This window comes from Setaria viridis, chromosome 8, assembly GCF_005286985.2.
Source record: "Setaria viridis chromosome 8, Setaria_viridis_v4.0, whole genome shotgun sequence".
Classification (NCBI taxonomy): Eukaryota; Viridiplantae; Streptophyta; class Magnoliopsida; order Poales; family Poaceae; genus Setaria; species Setaria viridis.
Genome location: NC_048270.2, coordinates 5,860,656 through 5,869,340, shown reverse-complemented (window position 1 = coordinate 5,869,340; position 8,685 = coordinate 5,860,656). Strand labels below are relative to the sequence as shown.

General features: G+C 39.5%; 1 pseudogene; it reads left to right on the top strand.

Annotated features, from left to right (window-relative positions):
- The first annotated feature begins 729 nt into the window (after positions 1-729).
- Positions 730-7,918, top strand: LOC140220185 (uncharacterized; annotated as a pseudogene).
- The last annotated feature ends 767 nt before the right edge of the window (positions 7,919-8,685 follow it).

Sequence of the window (8,685 nt, the reverse complement as noted above, 5' to 3'; positions counted from 1 at the left end):
ACGCCTTAGCACTTGGTACATAAGCTTCTTCATTTTCTTGAATTAGTTTGTTCATCTGGCTCCCTGCGATTTGAGAAAAAAATGAATGGCAGATTATTTGTGACCAACTTGTTCATCTTGTTTTTTGTGACTATTATTTGTTCGCATGAGATAGATTCTTGATTGATTTCTATTGATAGAGGCTGGATTAGTTTTTTATTCGAAAAATAGGTTTGAATCCTTAGGTAGCTGGGTAAGAAAAAGGGTGAACTAGAGATTTTTAAATTTGATTTCCTCGCTCACAATTTTTTCAAGGGTTCCCACGTGTGAGAAGCCAATCATCTGTTCGCTCTGTCGTGCATAAACACTAACTGGATTGAGGAGAGGAACAAGTGACACCACACTGTACACTAGGGACCTTGCTGATTAGATTCGAGGATAATTGAAGAAGGCACTGCTTCTCTCTCCCACGAACTGCAGACCTTTCCGATTGAATAGCAATAAGTATCAGTTGACTAATGCATTTTGATTGAATAGCAGTAGTGTTTTAGACATTGGCTAGAATGCACCTATTTGTTAAGCTGCATACTCAATCCTTAATTTGGCAGAAAATAATCTTACTGCTATTTCAAATTTTTTAGTTGGTACGTGACAAATTATTTCTATTTGCCTATTTGTTCTGTGACTATTATTTGTGTCAGATTGTTGTGACATTGAAACATATTTTATTTTTAAAACAGATTAAGAATAATGGCAGACCGTGAATGGATGTACAGTGGTTGGTCTCGTGGGCAGCCTCCTTCTCATTAGTGGATTGAAAACACAAACAACTTTCTAGACCGCGCATTCTCTATGTTGAGTCTTGTTGAAAATGACACCATTAAGTGCCCATGTGCCTTGTGCAAAACTATGCTAGGCATAAAAGGTTTGATGTAGAGATGCACTTGTGCAAACATGGGTTTAGGGATGACTAAAAAATATGGACATCACATGGAGAGAGTCATGTTGAAGTTGGAAGTGATGAGAGTTCTGAGGAAGCAGATCGCATGTATGATATGTTAGTTGACCTAGGTGTTAACCATGAACCTACTAGTGATGATGAGCTCACACCCTCAGCCCGGGCCTTTTATAGGATGGTTGCTAGTGCTGATCAACTGGTCCATGAGAACACAACACACTCATCTCTTTCTGTCGTAGCATGTTTGCTAGCTTTGAAATCACAGTACAATATGTCAATTGCCTACTTTGAAGCAAACTTAGAGCTAATCAACGAACTGCTGCCTCCATAATCTAAGGTTCCCAAGGACTTTTACCAGTCAAAGAAATTATTGGAGGGTCTAGGTATGTCATATGTAAAAATTGATGTCTGCTATAACAACTGCATGCTTTACTACAAGGACAATAAAAATAAAGACAAGTGTGATGTTTGTGGTACCTCACGCTATGAGGAAGGCCAAAGTAGAGTCCCACGTAAAGTCTTGCGGTACCTTCCGATCACATATAGACTACAAAGATTGTATGCACATGAAAGGATAGCAAAGCTGATGCAATCTCACAAGCAGTCCAGATCTGGTAAGATGTTGCACCCATGTGATGGGGAAGCATGGAAACAGTTTGACAAAGACTTCCTAGATTTTGGTAGGGACCCTAGGAATGTGCGCCTTGCTGTGACAACAGATGGTTTTACACCCTTCAGTATAAATGCAGCCCCCTATTCATGCTGGCCAGTTTTTGTTGCTCCATTAAATCTTCCTCCTAGTACAATCATGAAATCAGAGTACATATTCCTTACCCTTGGAGTGCCGGGTCCTGAACATCCTAGAAAGAAACTAAGCATATTGATGCAACCTTTAGTTGATGAACTGTTGAGCTTGTGGGGTGGTGTTAAAACTTAGGATGCTTCAATCAAGAAGGACTTTAACATGCGTGTAGCCTATCTATGGTCGATCCATGATTTTCCTGCTTATGGTAACTTTTCTGGATGAAGCACTCATCGTAGGCTTGCATGCCAGTTTGCTTGTGTGATAGTAAAGCATTCTAACTACATAATGGTTGCAAAGCATGATGGTTTGATTGCCATAGGCGCTTCTTACCTACAAACCATGAATTTAGATCTCAAGCTAATGCATTTAGAAAGAACACGGTGGTGTATGATGAGCCTCCAAGATATTTGTCAGGGGAGGAAGTCCTAGCCCAAATTAACATATCGGTGGCTGATACAGATAACTTTGGTATATTGCACAATTGGACACATCTTAGTTGCTTTTGACAACTTCCATACTTTGATAAATTGCTGCTATAGCACAACATTAATGTGATGCATAATGAGAAAAACATGGTTGAAGCTATATGGAATACATGCTTTGATGTACCTGAGAAGACTAAAGATAATGCTAAGGTTCGGAGAGATCTAGCTCAAATTTGCAACCGTCCCTTACTACATTTGAAGTTAAAGCCAAATGGAAAATGGGACAAGCCTAGGTCCCCATTTTGCATTGATAAGAATTACAAGCCAATAATCCTTAAGTGGTTTCAAGAACTCAAGTTTCCTTATGGCTATGCAGCTAACATTAGAAGAGGTGTGAACTTGACTTCAAGGAAGATCTTTGGGCTAAAAAGCCATGATTATCACATTTTCATGGAACACTTACTTCCTGTTGCATTCCGTGGTTTCCTTCCAGAAAATATATGGATGTGTTTGGCGGAGCTAAGCTTTTTCTATAGGCAATTGTGTGCCAAAGAGTTGAACCATGACACCATATGCTCACTGGAATAGCAAGTTGTTGTTCTTATTTGCAAAATGGAGAAGATATTTCCTCCAGGTTTCTTCAATCCTATGCAACATCTGATTGTTCATCTTCCTTATGGGGCTAGACTAGGAGGTCCTGTCCAAGCCCGTTGGAACTATCCATTTGAGAGGAAAATCCAACAGCTTAGGAAAAAGGTACAAAATAGGGCTCGTGTTGAGGGTTGCATCGTTGAGGCTGAATTAGTTGAGAAAGCCACAAATCACCTATCTTTTTATTTTAAGCCCACTGTCCAATCAGTTAGAAATAAAATTCCTAGATATGATGATGGTACTGGTACCTTTGAAAGTTCATGCAACCTTCAAATCTTTCAATACCCTGGCCGGTGCATTAGCCCTCGGGGTGTTCGTGCGCTCTCAACAGAAGAGTATGAGGCTGCTTTCCTACATGTTTTGACAAACATGCCGGAGATGGACGAACACTTCAAGTAATATACACTTTTTTCCTCCAAACTATAATTTATTTTCTGTAAATATTATTAGTGGCTGTATTTTAACTTACTTTGCTCTTCCTAGTAAATTTGAGAAGGAACAATGGAAGAGCAGAAATAGACCAACACCTGAACAGCTTAGGGATTTGAGGTTAAATGGGTGGAAGGCAAGCCGAGGGAAGCGTGGGCTTAATTTCTTTGATTGGTTCAAAGAAGAAGTAATCCAACTAAAACCTTTCATATTAAGTACTGTAACATTTTGTTTCTAACTAAAACTAACATATTAAACTATCACTAATTTGCAGTGCATGCGGACAGCTGGCATTGATACTGCATTATGTCATCTTTCTTATGGTTTTCATAGAAGAGTAACAAGCTATGGGTCCTATGATGTGAATGGGTACATATTCTGTTCAAAGGAATATGAGAGAACTAAATCAAGATTAGCTATAGTTAATAGTGGTGTTTGTGTTTCCGGTGTCGATGATGACAATAATGAGATGGAGTATTATGGTGTTATTAAGGGCATCATAAAAATAAAATGGGAAGGGAGTTTGCAACTAGAGATAGTTTTGCTTGATTGTGATTGGTTTGATCCAACACCAAATGGAACTAGGTGTACTGAAAAGTTGGGTCTGGTGGAAATTAAGCATGCTGCTAGGCTTTCTATTTTTGAACCATTTGTTATGACAAGTCAAGTTAAACAAGTGTATTATTTACCTTATGCCTATAAGAGTAGAGCAGATCTACAGGAGTGGTGGGTCACATATCTGGTTACTCCACGTGGCTATGTTTCCCCATATGACAATAGTGATGAATCAAACCCTCCCACTGGACTAGTACAAGAAGTGTCATTTTTTCAAGAGGATGGATTGGAAGGCACATTTGTCATTGATTTGGATATTGAGCTAGATAATACAACTCCTGTTATTTCATATGAGATAACTGATCCTAAAGATTTGGAATTTTTGTCAAAATTGAATATTGAAGGTGATGGTGAAGAAGCATTTGATGATACATACGAAGAAGATGAAGATGATCAAGATGAAGATCATGATGAGCTGCCTGAACATCTAGCTTATGATCCAAATGATTATTGAACATTTCTATGTTACTTTCTTGTTGTAACTGCCATTGTATGCCTTTAACAACTTGTGTACCTTTTGGAATTAAACATGATTTGTGCTGATGCATCCTTTGCATGTGTTGCTGCATAATCCATGTGTTGTTGAATATTCCTGAAAATATAACCTTATGTGCATGAGATATGCAATGTACTTACTGTTTTGTTGATGATAATGCAGGAGGTGCACTTCCTTCGGCATAAAAAAGCTTACGAGCAAGAAGGGTGCAGCAAGGGGTGGGAGCAATCAAACAGGTTTTAGTGATGGTGGTATTCAGTCCAAAAGAAGCAAGGGAAATCAAAGTGTCCAGTCCAACAAAAGCAAGGGAGCTCATGCTGGGAGCTCTGAGAGGAGCAGTGCTGATGGTGGTAAGTTCAAAAGAGTTAACACCAGAAGGGCTGCAGCTCATACTGAGAGCTCAGGAAGGAATAGTGCTGATGGTGTTAACTCCATAATGGTTGCTGATGGTGGTGTTAACTCCACAATGGTTGGAGCTGATTGTGAACACTCTGAGAGGAACAGTGCTAATGGTGCTAGCCATGGTGTCAACTCTCAACTGAATTGTGCTAGCGATGGTGTCAACTCTCAACTGAATGGTGCTAGCGATGGTGTCAACTCTCAACTGAATGGTGCTAGCGATGGTGTCAACTCTCAACTAAATGGTTCCAAGCGAGTCCTTGGGGATGCTCCAAAAAGAGGGAGGGCAAAGATGTCTCGGACAAAATTGAAAATGGCCCCACGCAGTGGGAGGGTGGAGCTTGCACCTAAAGGTCATCGGTAAGTGCAAATGAGCTCATTTCTGTGTAGTACCATAGTCTTGTCATTCTGCAACTAATTGGAATCATGAATATGTACAATTAACATATGAATTTCTTTGTAACAGTCAGTTCAATTATGTTGCTTATAATCCTAAAGGTCTCAAGTATCCCTCACAAGTGGGAGCTATTCTAAAATGGGAGTACCTAGGCATTATCAGGGTATATGATGAGCAGGGCAATGTTGTTAAACAACACCTAGCATTGTCATGGAATGATTATTATTGGAAAAAGAATAGAGATGGAATTTGTTATGCCAGAAGAGTAAAGCAGGAGTTTTGGGTTAGTAATCTAACTTTTAATTATTTGTTTGTTCCCTGTTTTGGTTGTGGTTCTAAGTAACACTGAGATATTCTAAGTATCATGATCTTGGAGTTATTTGGTTGGATAGTATCATTTGTTTATTCCCTGTTTTGGTTGTGGTTCTCAAGAGGTCAGACCATTTCTTGTCCAGGACTCCAGGTACCTTTGGCAGGAGGAACAAAGTACCAGAAAGTGTTATCTTGTTTAGTATATAAGAAAGTGTGTTTACCCAGCCAAACAAAAGCTATCCAGCAACATAATCAAGTAGCTCTTGTTACGCGAAACACTCTAGATACCATGGATACCTATCTGACTGTCTTACTTGGCCTTGTCCTACATATGCAGAAATTGTTTACAGTTCATCCGCGACATAGGGTTACTGTTGACAAAATTTTAGAAGCATATCTAGTTAGAAGAGTAAGCAATATGGTGTACCAACTCCGTCTGGAGGCTGTAAAGATGTACTTTCACCTAAGGGATGAGACATGTGATGATACACGAGCACGCACCATTGAACTTACAGAAGAACAGTACCTAACTTGTCGGTTGGAATGGTGTAGTAAATTAGCTTGGGCATGGTTCTGCAAATACTAGACTAGTGATGAGTACAAGAGAAAGAGAAAGATAGCCCAAGATTGTTGCATGAGTTCTGAAGATAATGCTCAAAATAGAGGAGGTTCAAGGAATTTTTCGGAGACACAACAACTCCTGGTATAAGAATTCCTTGTCTTGCCTAATTAAACCATTGGCCTCTACAAAGTTTTCCCTTGCATAATTTGATGTTTCTGTTCTTGTAGGAACATACTTTCGGTCCCGAGAAGAGTGGCACTTTAAATACATATGCTGTAATGAAATCTGGATTCAAAACTGTAGACATCACTGGAAGGGCTGCTCCCATCCCCAGCCAGAAAGCGCAAAAATGCTTGGTATGCTTTGCATTATTTACTTGATTATCTCCAATGTAAATGTCCTTGTCAGTAGCAACTACTCATATAATGCTTATTTGATTATGTGCACATGGGCGTTGTTAGAGTATATACTCATTCCAACAACATGAAATTCAAAATCTGCTTATTTGACATATGTCATGATTTTTTGCTTATTTTAGGATGACTACGGACAGCTAGTTTCAGATGAGAATTCACAAGAGTTGGATGGAAAGGCACTGCACATTGCAGGAAACGGGATGAAGCATGGGCATGTTCCAATAGGCGATGGTGCTGTGGACAAAGCAATTGTTCTAATACATAGTAAATCAGTAGGTTTTAAGCCAATCAATCCTACTGATTATGATAGAGTGCTCAAAGAAAATGAGCAGCTGAAAGAGACTAATGGGATACTCTTTGAAGAAAATAGTGTTAATCGTGCGTTGATCATGGTAATATTTTTTGCATTGCTTCTAGCAAATAACATGTTCTAATTTGGGTAATACCCCTTTGCATGCATATGAATGTAATACTCCTGTGCCTTTTTAATTACAGGCCATGTATTCTGATTTTGGAAGAGAACCACCTGCAGAGTTGTTGCGATGTCTAGAAAGTATTGATGCGCGTCGTCAACAGGTTACAAATTTTACTGAATGCTTGCACAATTTATGTTTTGTATCTGCAATACATTTCATCTAGAGAATTAATATTGTTTGCTGCCAGAATACCAATTTGAGTTGCAGCAGTGAAAAGGTGGCTTCTTGCTAATTAGAAATGATAACCTTAGATTTAAGTTCATGGTAAGGTAGCCAAGATCAGTTTGACTTGTCTGATATGTTTTTTTTGCACTTCCCCAACAGTGGAGCCATCACCTGTCAATTTATTGTCTCTCTTCAACTGCTTATTAGAACATAACTCGGTAAATTCAGAAGGGTCATTCCTACCACAATGCAGTTACTTTTCTTCTTTTGGAACGCGTTGGAACTTTTACAAATGTCGACCTTCTCAGCCAACATTAAAGTCCCTCTCTTAGTTGAAACATGTCGCTTTACCATTTCCAATTTGTTTGGGGTTGTTTCTTGAGATGATAATCCACCATTAATTGAAATCAAACTATCCACAACATCAAAAGCATTTGCCTGTGACAGATCACCAAGTTCCTGTGATCCAATATAGCTTAATCTAGCAAGACATCTGATGTTGCTTTCACCATCCTCAGCTGTCGTGTCAGCAAAAAGCTTTTTTGTTGTTGAACATATGTCTCTGCTTTTAGTTCCATCTTTATCATGGTTCTGTACATGACCACAGGATTTTACTAATTTTGTAGATTGTAGCTTCCCCACATGGATGCTCCCACTCAGTTGATGACAGGCGCAACAGTGACAACATTGATGAAACAGATGATGATGGAAACAGCTTCCACGAAGATGGTGATGGTGAGGATGGTAATGATTCCGACTCCGAAGGAAATGGTGATGGCGATCCTGACCAAGAAAGGGAGGCTGATGAGGAAGCTTTTGAAGGCGATCGTTGATGACAGTTGCATTGTCGACAGTGATTTGCAAGACCAACTGATGCCAACAACTTCTAGTGACCTGCCATGTCATGCTGACTTCTTTTGGTCTATTTTGGTACAGCTAACATATGATGTGTGGCTGAGCTTTTGCAAAGTCTTTTGTGAATGTGTGGTGATGACATGTAGGCAAGGTAACATACTGCTATCTAGATTATATGTAGGCGGGATGCATGTGGACATGTTTGCCCTATGTAAAGTGGAGAATACGTACTGGTGAGCAAGTGGATGTTGGACATATGATTTGTATTGTTGTTGCTATTAGATTTGTGGCTACCAAAATATTGAGTTTGTTTGTATTACCTTGGCAGAGTAAGTTGTCAAGGAAATTAGAATTGTCTTGGTTGGTATTCTGTTTTCCTTGGCCGATGGAGGCTGCTAAGGAAATGTATTAACTTGGTTGTTTTGGACAGCCAAGCAAATAGCTTAAATTGGCGGATGCTGCTGCCAAGAAAGGTATTTTCTTGGCTATCTAAAGCCACCAAGCAAAGGTATTTTCTTGGCTGTCCAAAGCCGCCAAGTAAAGAAATTTCTTGCCGGTTGATAGCAGCCCAGCAAATAGTTTAAATTGGCGGATGAGCTGCCAAAGAAAGAAATTTACTTGGCTGTTGTAAGCTGCCAAGGAAAGGTATTTTCTTGACTATCCAAAGCCGCCAAGTAAAGAAATTTCCTTGGCGGTCGATGGCAGCCAAGCAAATAAATTTCCTTGGTGGATGTACCCTTTCCTT